General features: G+C 45.1%; 1 pseudogene; it reads right to left on the bottom strand.

Moving 5' to 3' along the window:
* Positions 1–7102: 7102 nt before the first annotated feature.
* LOC123405152 lies at positions 7103–15356 on the bottom strand (annotated as a pseudogene).
* Positions 15357–15953: the final 597 nt, after the last annotated feature.

Raw genomic sequence — 15953 nt, 5'->3', positions numbered from 1 at the left:
CTTCAGGGGTGCTCCAACTAGTCCATCACAAACTACCACACGGTGCGACGGAATGACCTCGATCAGGGAAACCAGTGATCTCCTCGGATCCCTATTGGAAAACATCAACCTCGAGTTTAGCTCAAAGCATCCTCAGAATCCCTCGCATGAGACGCTCGATAAAGGTAAAACAAGTCCAGCAAGGCCGCCCGGCGTGTCGACAAACCCGATAGGAGCCGCGTATCTCGTTCTTAGGGAACAACCGGATGGAACTAGCTATGAGAACCAAACCTCGAGTTTCCTCGCGATGGCCCCACAGGCAGACCATTTGGGACCAACACCATCAGCACTGGCCCCCCTGTATTATGTTGAATTACCCCTCGGGTAGCGCTAACTCCCTATGATTTTCAGTATTAACAAAATTATTTTGTTGGGAAAATATAGTACAAATGTTGGGCCTTGACAGACGATCTTTATCCTAAAACGAGAATCTAGGGGGTCCCCATAATAACCCCAAGCATGTTAGGAGCGCTCATTTATGGAACATAACACTAGTAGACGAAACTAAGGGGGCAAAGGTGGAACAAAACACCAGGCTAGAAAGGCCGATCCTTCCACCTTTTACCAAGTATATAGGTGCACTAAATTAATTAGCAACTAATAGGGTGATCTAACAAGGAACCCATGTTATCACATGGAAGAAATTGCACCTGCAACTAGCAACGCTAACACATGGTTAAGCAAGCGGTAACATAGCCATTCCGTGGTTTGCTAGGTTGTGAACAGGTTGAAGGTTTTCATGGCAATGTTGAGAGGCTGATATTTAACGGGTGGTAGGCAGCGAGACATAGCGATAGAAACGATATAACTAGCATGGCAATGATAGTAATGGTATCTTGTGAAATGGTCATCTTGCCTGAGAGCCCGCTTGGAAGAAGAATGACTCCGTGAAGTAGACGAACCGATGTAGTCGAACGGGTCCTCACTTTCCGACATGCTTGCGGAACTCTATCGAGACGAAGCAAACCGGAAACAAGCATCAACACACATATTCACCATGTCACACGCACGACAAGATGCAATCCACATATGATGCATGATCAGTTGAATATATGCAAGACATGGCATGTCAATTCAGAACAATCAAACACTACACATTAAGTGAAGTTCAATATGCAACGAGTTGAATATTGACGAAACTCCACATACGAATTACTTAGTTCTATCTCGATTAGGTACACGATAGTTTTAAATGTTGTTAAACATGGAAAGAGGTGAAGCGGAATAAAACTACCTATCTAGGCATTTTAAATGAGGTCGGCAATAACTTATAGCATCTCCGGACTGACCTCATATGTTAATTTATAATTCTGTCCAGATCTGAACTAACACGTTTAAATATTTGTTAAACAGAAAAATACACTGGTTCATGTAGTTCTACGTGTCGTTCCAATCAATTTGCACATAGAGAACATCTCCAACGGAGCTACGGTTCAAAAGATATGATCACCGCAAGATATGATGCCATGAATGCAATATGTGTGCAATGACAGTCACAAGCATTCCCAAACATTGAACCAGCAAGATAATATGAACCTACACGAGATTCTAAACAAGTTTCATATAGGACACGAACAAAACGGAGCAACGGTTCAATAAATACAAGCTAAACAAGAAATAGTTATAATCTGCCCAAAACCGCAACATGACATTTTCTACACCCCAAAACAACAAGCTACATAAATCCAAAATGCTCAAACAAGGCATGAGACGTTAGAGGGCAAGAAACACATCAACACCCTACTAATAACGTTTAGCATGGAAGCATGGATCACTAGGAAAATAACTCACAAAATGGCATCTCACAAACAGTTTCAGACTTAGAGAAAATAACAGTTTTTGACAGTGCAGTTTTCGATCTGAAGGCATATTGACAGCAGTAAAACTATATGCTACAGGGCACCGAATGACATGAAAATTGACAGCGTGCTAGAGAATCTCAAGGAGTACAACTAACTCCACTGCACCAACCTCAAAAGAGCTATAGATCACCAGAAAAACTCATGGCAAGATAGCAACAAAATATAACAGATTTTAGACTTAGAAATATTTCAGCATCTCCAAATCAGCACTATTTCTAGCATGTTGACAAACAAGCAAACAACACCTAAACATGGATTTCTATTGCAACCAAAATTATCAGAGGCTAGCCTACACATCCAAGGGAATATCTCTAGTTGACAACTCATTCATATCATGCACTGAATAAATCCCACAAAATAAACAAATGGGCAACATGGCAAAATATCACACGCACTAACTTTCTCAAAAGCTAAAACTAAATGCACAGTTAAATTCTATGGATTTTTCTACCTCGAAAACATATATAATATGGGGGGTTGCAAAATAAAAATATCGCCACACATATATGCGAGAATATGTCCTAAACACGACAAAGCAAAACTACCGACGGAACCTACATGCAAAAAGCAAGCAACTACTCTAAAATACATGGAAAAGGGTCCCAAACAACACGAACATTTCATCTATGGTATTTGAACAATCCGGACACGCATAAAAATAGCTACGGAATAATTCTCTATTAGTACAGCACGCAAATCTAGGCATACGGTGGATCAAACCACTTTAGACATGCATTCAAGTTGCAAAATCATAATCTACGCAAGATTCTACACGAGTTACATATTTAATTTGTCGTGATCCGATGCACGAGTAAAAATCTACGGGCATTCGGAAATCTAGCAATTTTCTGGAATACTAATTTACACAAAATTCCTATATGCTAAACGAGCCGAAACTGCTACTAGGCCGAAACAGGGGCATGCGCAGCTTAAGTAAACATCGCTCGGGGTGAGGGATAGGCGAGCTGCTCACCTCAGGCCAATGGGCGGCCTGGAGGAGTTGGAGGGGTGGCGAAGTTGGGCTTTCGCAAGGGCCTAGCCTTCCTTTTATAGCAAGAGGGGCTAGGGTTAGCAGTTTTTCGCCCTAGTTTCAACCGCACGATCGGAATCAAACGGTCTCGAACGCGGGACGGGCTAGGTGGTTGTGTAGAGTAGGCTTGCCGGAGATGAGAGTAAAAACGGCACCCTACAACATAATTTTAAAATAATGAAAAACGTTCGACGAATAACCGAAGACGATGCCGCTACGGTCGACCGTACGGGTACCAGACGGACTGTGATTGGGACAAAAATTGGCAGGAGGCCTACCTTCAACTAAATAAGTCCGCACGCCAAGTTTTAACCCAATCAGAGAAAGTTTTATACACACTTTTAAAAACAGGATTTAACGATGTCGCGGGCGCGTGCGTGTGTGGTTGGTCTCGAAACGAACAACGGCGAAAACGGAGAGAACTGGCAACCACTAATGAATGAAAGTTTTGAAAACTGGCGGAAACGGAGTGCCAATGCAATGCAGATGATGCGCATGATGCGATGATGAATGCGACAGACAAACGAACTACACGACGAAAACGGAATAAAAGGGGAATCTTCTGGAGCGTCGGTCTCGGGCTGTCACAACTCTCCTACACTATAAGAGGATCTCGACCCGAGATCCAAGAATGAAAGGGGGAAGAGTATGAGAAAGAGCAAAATATAAAACTTAGTCGCTTCTTTGACAAACGAGTGAAAACAATGACCCTTGGAGGTTGGAAAGAGATGAAGAAAGATATGAGAAACAAGCAAGAATTCAAACAAAATTTCGGCAGCACTTCGGCAGGAAAAGAGGACAAAATTCAATAAGATAGGAGAACTAGACAAGATTCACAACAAACAACTAAATTGAACAAGGGAACAATATGATCTTGAAAAGACAAAATGATAGATTGAAGAGAGCAACATCACAAGGCCTCCGTTAGAAAGAATAGAAACTAGCTCTTGGCAAGAAAAGAACGAAGAAAAATTGAGAACTACTACCACAAGAATCTTGAAGACACCTTGAGAATGAAGAGATCTTGAGCCTCCTAACAGAAAACTGAACAAGGCACCGGAATAATTGAGAGACGAACGAAGAGACAACAATTGAGAAGAATTGAGGATGAAAGGTGAAAGATGAGAACGAAGAATCTTCTAAAATGATGGCCTTCGGAAAATCAAGAATGAAAACAACTCAGAAATGCACCGGATAGCAAGAATGGGATTACTCATGATTGGAAACAACTGAGAAGACAACACGACGCTGAGATGACAATCTTCACAAGAATGGAGCGAGACTTGAGAGAAACACTCCTTCGGTCTTCCAAGCTGAAAAAGATGAGGAGAACACCACCAAGAATTAATGAGACACTCCGCAATAATGAAGAATGAAAGGTTGAGCCAAATATGAGAATTAATTCGAATAGATCTTGGAGAAGGGATATGACTGATGGAAATAATTCTTACGTCATAGTTGAAAATAATAAGAGAACTCTGGAAAGATTACAAGAGCCAAATAAGATCCTAGGAAAAGCTTGTGGGTTAGGGCCCACTCAAAAGAGACCACCGTTGAAAAGATTGCTTAGAGGAGAGATATCGCACCGGTATAAAGAAAACTTGATGAGGTTGGGAACCTCTAAATAATTAAAGAATTGAAAATAAGAAACTCCTGAGATAACTTCAATTCTCCGGATATAAGAGAGGAATGAATAAACAAGATAGGATGATAAGAATTTTCCAACATGTTAAAGAATTTAAAGAATGAAAATGATATGATGAACACCAAGATCTTGAATTGAATCCACTGTTTAAGAAAACAACATGAAGAAATGATGAACTCAAACTCCTAAGAATCTTCACAAGGAATCACCGGATAGGACACGGAAGAAAAAATAACGGAAGCAACATTGAAAAGGAAAACACTAGGACGATAATCTAATCACTGAAGAAAAGGGTGGGAAGGTGGGAAATACAAAGACAACTTGGGACAGATGAGAAGAACTCCAGAAAGAAATGAGAGATTGATCTTGCAAATTGGAAAGAACGAATTCGCTTGAAGGAAGCACACCGGTTGAAAAGAATTGTCACGATGACTCCGGTTGAAAAGGAATTGATAAGACAATTGATTGAGCAAAAGAATTAGCGCTCTCATAAAAATATGAGAAGACCTCTCGGAAAGATGTGAAATCACCATTTGACATAGAAGCAACTCGAATTACCATACTCAACAATACCAAGGATGCGGCTTATGAAACAAGCCAGAACAAATTCATGAGAGAGATTTCATCCGATATTTTCGTGGATAGATTCGCACGGGCTCGATCCTTATAGTAGCCATCATGTGCAAGGCAGTGCACACGACATACGAAGCGTCCCCGAGTCATAGCAAGCTACAAGGACTCTTAAAGACACAACGAGAACCACTGTAAGACGACCGTGAACAAACGAATCCACTAGATGTCGAACCCCAACCTAACATCATGCATTTGTTGGAAGATTGTCCTATAAGTAACTACTTGAATTCCCACCTAAGAACTCCCGAAATTTCTGGTCATGCAATCTGGTCCACGGATACAAGGAGTAATATATCACACAACTCCTATACTAACCCGTCCAGTGTATCACATCCGTCAACACATAACCAGAATCTCGGAACTTCATCTATTTCAGACACTCGTAACCAGAACGATACTAAGTATGGCGATACATCCGGAACTCTCTGGACCAGTACTGGGGAAGCCGGACTCCTCTCGCTACTACTAGTATTGAAGCAATTTCGAACATCCTTCGTCCTGAGACACTAAGAAATATGAATGATAACGATGTGCTCAAGAATCCCCTGGAGCTCAACTCCCCGGAAGAAATCAAGTCAGGCAGGAGGCACCAAGACAGAACTTCGTCACATCGACATCATATAGATTCCAAAAATATCCGCGTCATCCTATAAAAATTGAGTGAGAAGAGGAGTAGAATTAAAATTTCTAAGTCGTGAACCTCACCAGAGCATAGAAGAGGAGAAAAAAGAATCCTACCCTCCGATATATAACTAGACTCAAAGCAGTTTTTCACTAGACTCGACTCGGCCAAGTTCGATCAATCAAGGGGGCTCCTAGGTCGGTACTGCTCTGGTACCAACTTGTAACGCCCAAGATGTGATCCTATCCTTATTTTTGCGCGAGGGCCTCGACAGGGATAGAAACGCATCTCGTTGTTTCGCAAGAATGGATATCGTTACAAGTACATGTACTGAAAAGATGAGATATATGGAATTGGCTTACACTCGCCACAAGGTACATCAGAGTCACATCAGTACAATAGGGGGGTGATCTACGCATAGCGGACGTGAACTACTGATGATCAAATGAATGATCCTGAACACCTACTTATGCCAAACATAACCCCACCGTGTCCTCGATGGGAGAAGGAGCTCACAAAAGAGACAGTCACGGTTACGCACTCAGTTGGCATATCTCTACTATTAAAGCAGGATCGAACGTCGTGATGGTTCAACCTCCGCGATGGTTCGACCTGATCCCACCTCGCAAGGAAAAAAAACGATCCCCCCCACCCCCACGACCCCCATCCCCACACTCCCCGCACCCGTTCCTCTCGCGCAGCCGCACACGCCCTCGCGCCGCTCGGCACCCCCCCCCCCCCCCGCGCGCCGCCGCCGCCGCGCTCCCTCCCCGTCGGCCCTCAGTGGGACACGCCCCCGCCGCTCGATGTCGCCGCCACCGCGGCCTCTCCCTTCCGCACACGCCATCGCGCCGCTCGGCACCCCCCCCCCTGCGCGCCGCCGCCGCCGCGCTCCCTCCCCGTCGGCCCTCAGTGGGACACACCGCTGGCACCTCCCCCGCACGACGCATCCAACTCCCAGCCCCCAACTTCCACCACTCCATCGCTCCTGCCGCTCCCCTCCTCGCCGACCCTCATCTCAGCGGCGGCCAGATCCGCGCCGTGCAGCTTCCCGCCGCGTTCGACTGGTTCAGGGATGCGGGCGGTGGGGCGGACGCGTATCTCTACGACGACCTGGACGCCGTCGCCATCTCGGCGCTCCTCGACTCCCGCTTCGACGGCGAGAAGGTCGACACTCAAGCGCCTCCTCGCCCTCATATCGCTGGGCTTCTACGTCAACCACTGCTTCCCACAGGTCCGGCTAGCATCCCACCCTTCTCATCCCTCTCATCTCATCTCGCGCCGCGAATTCTGGCCATGGCGGCTCGGCCCCCTGGGAAGAAGAGACGAGGGAGGGAGAGGAGGTGAGATGGAGAGAAGAGAAGCAGAGCGGCGCCGCCCGAGAAGCCTCTGAGGTGCAGCGATAACTGCGTCTGCATCCTCGTCTGCACATTGCTGTAGCGTGTAGATGCCGAGCTGCAGCACGGCGTCGAGGAGCGCACAGGCTTTCTCCATCTGCCCCATGTTCACGCACAGGTCCATCAAGCAGTTGCAGTAGGGCATCTTCACCACGCCACGGACGTCGTTCAGGATGCCCCTGGCTGCCTCCCTGAAGGATTCAGTGAAGGCTTTCCTGTCCACCAGGAGCTTCACCACGGTGCCAAGCTGGGCGTTGCTCCTGTCTATGCAGTCAACCACCTTGCCGAGTTCCTCCACTGGGGTATCCCTGCCATGGTAAGAAGGCAGCCGCAGAACCGATCGTCGGGCGTGTGCATCCCACTTTACCATAGCACCGGATGAGCGAGGTGAGGATGAAGATGTTGGGCTTGAAACCCGCCTGTGCCATCTCCTTCAGTATGGCCTCTGCACCAGGGACATTGCCAGTGCAGGAATATAGTGTCACCATTGATGAGTAGGTTCGGCTATCAGGCTTGCACTTGGTGTCCACGGACGACTTCATGTCTGTGAAGATCTCCTCGGCCTCCTCGACATAGCCGATATCGGCGCACATTGACAGGAGCATGTTTTACAACACCACGTCGATGTCCATCACCTCGTCCTTCATCTTCCGGTACACGATCTTCGGGTCCTCACCGTAGCGTGCCCTCGTGTATGCCTGCAGGAGACAACAATAGGTTGCCCTGTTGGGCTGCACCTTCTGACTGACCATCTCTCTGTGGATGGTCTTCACTACCCACAGCCGCATGGCACGGCCCATGGCGTCCAACACGGTGTTGTACACGACCAGGGTTGGCTTCACGCCGACGACCTTCATTTCCTCAAACACGTTGAGCGCGTCGTCGAAGTTGCTGTTGGTGGAGTGCACCTTGATCACCGTGGCGCATATGACAGGGTCGAGCTGGCATCTCTCGGACCGAGCATGGTCGTACAAGCGGAGTGCCATCTTGGCGTCCCCGGCGCGGCCGTACGTGTCGATCAGGACCGAGTACATGAGCATGTCCGGTGAGCACCCTGTCTCCGGCATCTTCTCGAACCACTCCACGGCCTTACCAGCAGGCCACACGCGCGCGCGCAGCTGATGACGGTGGAGAAGGTGGTGTTGTCCGGTTGCACGCCGTCCCGCGGCATTGCGTCCCAGAGCGCCTCCGTTTTGCTGTGCAGGCAGTAATGCTGCAAAATATTGAGAAAGAACTGTCGAAGCCTAAGAACAAAGTGTGGTTTATCTTTGCTGTTAATTCCAGGGACATCGTAGTCAGTAACAGGAAGAGGGCTGAGTTACTCTTGGAGCTTAAGCAGAAGGGATATGCAACTTTCCCAAATGAAAAAAATACGGCTAAAGAAGTAGATGGAGAAAATGGTTATGACTATCTTCTCGGAATGGCAATTCGTACCTTGACTCTCGAGAAAGTACGGGAGCTCGTCGCAGAAAAGAAGAAATTAGAGGATGAATTTCAAAGTCTGGGCAAAACAACTCTGGAAACTCTTTGGTTGAGTGTCCTTGATGCTCTTAAAAAAGAAATGGATGTAATTAAGCAGTGTTTCCCTCTAATGTTTTTGTCGATGTTATATGTTTTATTTCTTCTCACTCATTGATTTTTGATACAGGTTCTCGATGCAAAATTTGAAGCTGAACAGGAGGAAACAAGACGTAGGCGGGAAAATTACTTGAAAGATGAGAAGTTGTCTAAAGCAGCGCCCAAGAGACGGCCTAAGAAGACTGCATCCAAATCTCAGAGGGTACAGAGTAACAGAAGAGATGAAGTTCTTAAGTTACAGAGGACTAGGTAGTATATGTTGTTCTTTTACTGATAAAACAAACTTACTTTTCGAGGCAAATTTGGCTGGTAATCACGATGAAGATTTGGAAACCAGACCCGCGGCACAAAAGAAGAAACCAGCCAAGAAGGTTGGTTCCTCGAGCGGCCGTGTTGAGCATGATGCCGGGGTCCTGCTCGGAGGGGGCCTCGGGGAAGGCGGCCTCGAGCGCAGCAGCGACGGGTGCCTCGGCAGGCTCGCACGCGGCGAGCGCTGCCGCAGCAGTGGTGAGGCGGGCCCGGCGTCTGGATCCGGCGCGTGCGCGGGCTGTTGGGGTTTACCCAAAGAAACCTTGCAGTGCTGGAAATCTTGGGGTTCTGGCCATCGGTTATATTAGGCTCGATGGTGTATCCGACTTACATCGGTTAACAGTAAGTCTGCGTGATGTCGGTAGCACCAATAACGACGATGATAACAACGTTCATCTCGTCTCCAGGTATATAATTTCTTTTTCACTTAAGTTGGTTCCTTGTTTTTTTATTACAACATTTCTTACAGTAATATGAAGGTGTGGTAATATGATTCTGTTTCACAATGTTGCTATTCCGTTTACAGAGGTTAGCCATATTATAACATGCTTACGAGCTTTTATTTGCCAAACCATAGGAAGTGGTATTTGGTGCCGCTTTGCAGTTGTAGAAGTAGAAACACACCCCCACAATCTAAATAATTAGTGTTTAGTTGCAAATCTGTTCCTAAATTTATACTTCCTCTGTCCCATAATATAAGAGCGTTTTTTGTATTAGTATAATGTTAAAAACGCTCTTATATTACGGGATGGAGGGAGTATAAGATATTTGCTTTAGATCACTTCCTTACTGTCCTCGAACGATATTGTGAATTTGTTTGGAGGAATAAATTGGTGCTTTTATATTTTTCTGTGTAGTTGATTAGTTATCTCTATGTTCTGAATATTGCAGGCCAATGCATGAGATAGCATTAGCATTTGCATCAACTGATAAGCCAAAGCTACTTAGTCAGTTAAGGTGGTGAGGCGGGCCCGGCGTCTGGATCCGGCGCGCGCGGGGGCTGTTGGGGTTTACCCAGAGAAACCTTGCAGTGCTGGAAATCTTGGGGTTCTGGCCATCGGTTATATTAGGCTCGATGGTGTATCCGACTTACATCGGTTAACAGTAAGTCTGCGTGATGTCGGTAGCACCAATAATGACAATGATAACAACGTTCATCTCGTCTCCAGGTATATAATTTCTTTTTCAGTTAAGTTGGTTCCTTGCTTTTTTATTACAACATTTCTTACAGTAATATGAAGGTGTGGTAATATGATTCTGTTTCACAATGTTCCTATTCCGTTTAGAGAGGTTAGCCATATTATAACATGCTTACGAGCTTTTATTTGCCAAACCATAGGAAGTGGTATTTGGTGCCGCTTTGCAGTTGTAGAAGTAGAAACACACCCCCACAATCTAAATAATTAGTGTTTAGTTGCAAATCTGTACCTAAATTTATACTTCCTTTGTCCCATAATATAGGAGCGTTTTTTGTATTAGTATAATGTTAAAAACACTCTTATATTACGGGATGGAGGGAGTATAAGATATTTGCTTTAGATCACTTCCTTACTGTCCTCGAACGATATTGTGAATTTGTTTGGAGGAATAAATTGGTGCTTTTATATTTTTCTGTGTAGTTGATTAGTTATCTCTATGTTCTGAATATTGCCGGCCAATGCATGAGATAGCATTAGCATTTGCATCAACTCATAAGCCAAAGCTACTTAGTCAGTTAAACAAACGTAGCAGGATAAGGCATAATCCCCATCTAAGTAGGCCTCTACTGTCATGACATTGCAATTTTATTTACAGAGTTGGTCAACCTGCTATTAGCACAGCATACGAAATTCAGTATATGCAGAAGCTGGAAAGTAGTCAGTAAGAAATGAAACAGAAAAATAAATGAATAGAAGAAGAATTTAAATAAAATAAAATATAAGAAACAAGCTATCAAGATGCATTGACAGCAGAAACATAATGTGCCATGGTAACCCAAATGTGAATTAGCTATCATGAAAACCACTTAAAAGAATTATTGTAAATTTTGTAAATGGAATTATTGCGGATCTTAAAGGCATCATTGTAAATTAGAGTATCCTTTTTATATATCTTCTTTTCACGAGACAATTAAACTATCTGAGACTAGCGCATTGCATATCTATGTGTTTAATCTAGGAACCAATAAATCACTTGGTTTATTTGACTGCATTTTAAAACTATGTGTTTAAACCAGTTTAAGATGCACGATGGTGATGACATGGACAACATATGGAGTAGTTCGTCATGGAGGTCAATGGGCAGGAAGTGCCTTGTTTCCTTTGAGCTGCTCGAGAGAGTGACGAAATCGGTGCCCATGATCCACGCCCACATGGTGTTTTTCGAGCTGTCTCAAGCTGGGGGAGATATGTGCCCTATCTGCTGATGCAAGTTGTCAACTCTGCAAAATTACTGATTGCTAAAATCCAAGGTGCTATGTGATTCTTTAAAGGCAACACAACTTTATCTTGTTGTCAATGAGATTTTTTTTAAGATTTATATTATTTTTCTTTGGATTGGTGAAGTTTTTTAAAGTTTACAATGTATTTGATGCAAACATAACACTGTCAAAATCTTGGTTTCCATTCAAAGGAAAGATGTGCCTCGGGTACTTTGTTAATCCCCTTTTCAAATATGATTACATGATACTGTATATTTCTTGATCAGTTTTGTATTTTTATGCGTGGTGCTATGAGAAATAGTGGATTTTGTGTATTCGAAGTATCATAGTCATACATGTCTTTCCATATCATACAACATGGGTCATTTTATGATGAACACACAATAAAAATAAAGCAAAGCAAAGGGAAAACAAGAATTTGTTCTGAGATAGTCATACATCGCATACACATTAACCTCAGTATAGACATTCATTATAAAAAAGAAAATGCAGGTAATCAATCTGTATGTATAGTTTTTAATAATAGAGATTCCGTGGCAACGCACGGGCAGCCAACTAGTTTTAATTAAATTAACTTCAAGTTATCTAGAACTGGATGTTAAACAAAGTTTCCACGTTGCCACATAACCACGGGCATGGCTTTCCGAAAGATTTAACCCTGCAGGGGTGCTCCAACTAGTCCATGACAAACTACCACACACTCCGACGGAATGACCTCAATCAGGGAAACCCCTGATCTCCTCGGATCCCTATTGGAAAACCTCAACCTCGAGTTTAGCTCAAAGCATCCTCGGTATCCCTCGCACGAGATGCTTGATAAAGGTAAAACAAGTCCAGCAAGGCCGCCCGGTGTGTCGACGAACCCGATAGGAGCCGCGTATCTCGTTCTCAGGACACGGACGGATGGAACTAGCTACGAGAACCAAACATCAAGTTTCCTCGCGGTGGCCCCGCGGGCAGACCATTTGGGACCAATACCATCAGCACTGGCCCCCCTGTATTATGTTGAATTACTCCTCGGGTAGCGCTAACTCTCTATGTTTTTGAGTATTAACAGAATTATGATGTTGGGCAAATATAGTACCAATGTTGGCCCTTGCCAGACGAGCTTTATCCTAAAACGAGAATCTAGGCGGTCCCCATAACAACCCCAAGCATGTTAGGAGCGCTCATTTATGGAACACAACACCGGTAGCCGAAACTAAGGGGGCAAAGGTGGAACAAAACACCAGACTAGAAAGGCTAAGCCTTCCACCTTTTACCAAGTATATAGGTGCATTAAATTAATTAGCAATTAATAGGGTGATATAACAAGGAACCCATGTTATCACATGAAAGCAATTGCACCTGCAACTAGCAACGCTAACACATGGTTTAGCAAGCGGTAACATAGCACTTCAGTGGTTTGCTAGGTTGTGAACAGGTTGAAGGTTTTCATGGCAATGTTGAGAGGCTCATATTTAACAGGTGGTAGGCAGCGAGACATAGCGATAGAAACGATATAACTAGCATGGCAACGATAGTAATGGTATCTGGGGAAATGGTCACCTTGCATGAGATCCCGCTTGGAAGAAGAATGACTCCGTGAAGCAGACGAACCGATGTAGTCGAACGGTCCTCACTTTCCGACACGCTTGCGGAACTCTATTGAGACGAAGCAAACCAGAAACAAACATCAACACAGATATTCACCACGGCACATGCACGGCAAGATGCAATCCACATATGATGCATGATCAGTTGAATATATGCAAGACATGGCATGTCAATTCACAATAATCAAACACTACACATTAAGTGAAGTTCAATATGCAACGAGTTGCATACTGATGAAACTCCACATGCGAATTCTTTAGTTCTATCCCGATTAGGTACGCGGTAGTTTTAGATGTTGTTAAACATGGCAAGAGGTGAAGCGGAATAAAACTACCTATCTAGGCATTTTAAATGAGGTCGGAAATGACTTATAGTATCTCTGGACTGACCTCATACGTTAATATATAATTATGTCCAGACCTGAACTAACACATTTAAATATTTGTTAAACAGAAAAATAAAGTGGTTCACGTGATTCTACGTGTCGTTCCAATCAATTTGCACATACAGAACATCTCCAACGGAGCTACGGTTCAAAAGATGTGATCACCATAAGATATGATGCCATGAATGCAATATGTGTGCAATAACAGTCACAAGCATTCCAAAACATTCAACCAGCAAGATAATATGAACCTACACGAGATTCTAAACAAGTTTTATATAGGACACGAACAAAACGGAGCAACGGTTCAACAACTATAAGCTAAACAAGAAATAGTTACAATCTGCCCAAAACAGCAACATGGCATTTTCTACACCCCAAAACAACAAGCTACATAAATCCAAATTTCTCAAACAAGGCATGAGACAGTAGAGGGAAAGATACATTTCAACACCCTACTAATAACGTTTAGCATGGCAGCATGGATCACTAGGAAAAGAACTCACAAAATGGCATCTCACACACAGTTTCAGACTTGGAGAAAATAACAGTTTTTGACAGTGCAATTTTCAATCTGAAGGCATATTGACAGCAGCAAAACTATATGCTACAGGGCACTGAATGACATGAAAATTGACATCATTCTAGAGAATCTTAAGCAGTACAACTAACTCCATTACACCAACCTCGAAAGAGCTATAGATCACCAGAAAAACTCATGGCAAGATAGCAACAAAATATAACAGATTTCAGACTATGAAATATTTCAGCATCTCCAAATCAGCACGATTTCTAGCATGTTGACAACACGCAAAAAACACCTAAACATGTATTTTATTGCAACCAAAATAACCAGAGGCTAGCCTACACATCCAAGGGCATATCTCTAGTTGGCAACTCATTCATATTATGCACGGAATAAATCCCACAAAATAAACAAAAGGGCAACATGGCAAAATATCACGCGCACTAACTTGCTCAAAAGCTAAAAGTAAACGCACGGTTAAATTCTATGGTTTTTTCTACCTCGAAAACATATATAATATGAGGGGTTGCAAAATAAAAATATCGCCACACATATATGCGAGAATATGTCCTAAACACGACAAAGCAAAACTAGCGACGGAACCTACATGCAAAAATGCAAGCAATTACTCTAAAATACATGGAAAAGGGTCCCGAACAACATGAACATTTCACCTATGGTATTTGAACAATCCGGACACGCATAAAAGTAGCTATGTAATAATTCCCTATTAGGACAACACGCAAATCTAGGCATACGGCGGGTCAAACCACTTCAAACATGCATGCAAGTTGCAAAATCATAATCTATGCGAGATTCTACGCGAGTTACATATTTAATTCTTCGCGCTCCGATGCACGAGTAAAAAAATCTACAGGAGTTTGAAAATCTAGCAATTTTCTGGAATACTAATTTACACAAAATTCCTAAATGCTAAACGGGCTGAAACTGCTACTAGGCCGAAACAGGGGCATGCGCAGCTTAAGTAAACATCGCTCGGGGTGAGAGATAGGCGGCCTGGTGGGGTTGGAGGGGCGGCGAAGCTGGGCCGTCGCTGGGGGCGAGCTCGGCCGGCCCACGGGGGCTCGGGCGCAGCCCAGGCCAGCGTGCGTGTGGCTCGCCCTCTCTCGATCCCGCTCGGGACGAAGAGGAGGCGAGGGTGCGGCAGGTCAACCGCGACGCTTGGCGGCTCCAGCGAGGTGGGGCGACGGCGGGGCAGGCTGAGGCCAGAATGGCCTTCCCTGGTCCGGATCTGGGCGGACCTGGCCGGATCGGGGCGGCAGCGGCGAAGATCGAAGCAGGGGCCGGCAGCCATGGCGGTTGGGACCTGCGGCCGGTGAGGGCTGTGGCCGGCACTCGGGCTTCATTGGCTGGCGGCGCGGCTGGACGGCGGCTGCGGGGCAAGGCGGAACACCAGGCGGCGGCACGGGAGGCGTGCACGGCGGTGCGATGCGGAGCTCGGGAGGCGCGGCCACGAGCGGGAGCTGCAGATCGGAGCATGCTCGCGGGCGAGCGGCGGCGGATCGGGCCCTAGCGGGCCAGCCGTGGGCCTGATGGGACAACGGCGGCTGGTGGGAGGCAGGGACGCTAGGTTTAGGTGGCCGGCGTGGATTTTTAGGAGGAGAGAGGGAGGGATCAGATTAGAAAGGGCTAGCCATCCTTTTATAGCAAGAGGGCTAGGGTTAGCAGTTTTTCGCCCCGGTTTCAACCGCACGATCGGAATCGAACGGTCTCGAATGCAGGACAGGCTAGGTGGTTGTGTAGAGTAGGCTAGCCGGAGATGAGAGGGAAAATAGCACCAGGCAACGTAATTTTAAAATACCAAAAAACGTCCAACGAATAACCGAAGATAGTGCCGCTACGGTCGACCGTTCGGGTACCAGTCGGACTCCGATTGCGACGAAAATTGGCA

The sequence above is a fragment of the Hordeum vulgare genome, chromosome 6H, assembly GCF_904849725.1.
Source record: "Hordeum vulgare subsp. vulgare chromosome 6H, MorexV3_pseudomolecules_assembly, whole genome shotgun sequence".
Classification (NCBI taxonomy): Eukaryota; Viridiplantae; Streptophyta; class Magnoliopsida; order Poales; family Poaceae; genus Hordeum; species Hordeum vulgare.
This window is presented reverse-complemented; position numbering and strand designations above follow the sequence as displayed.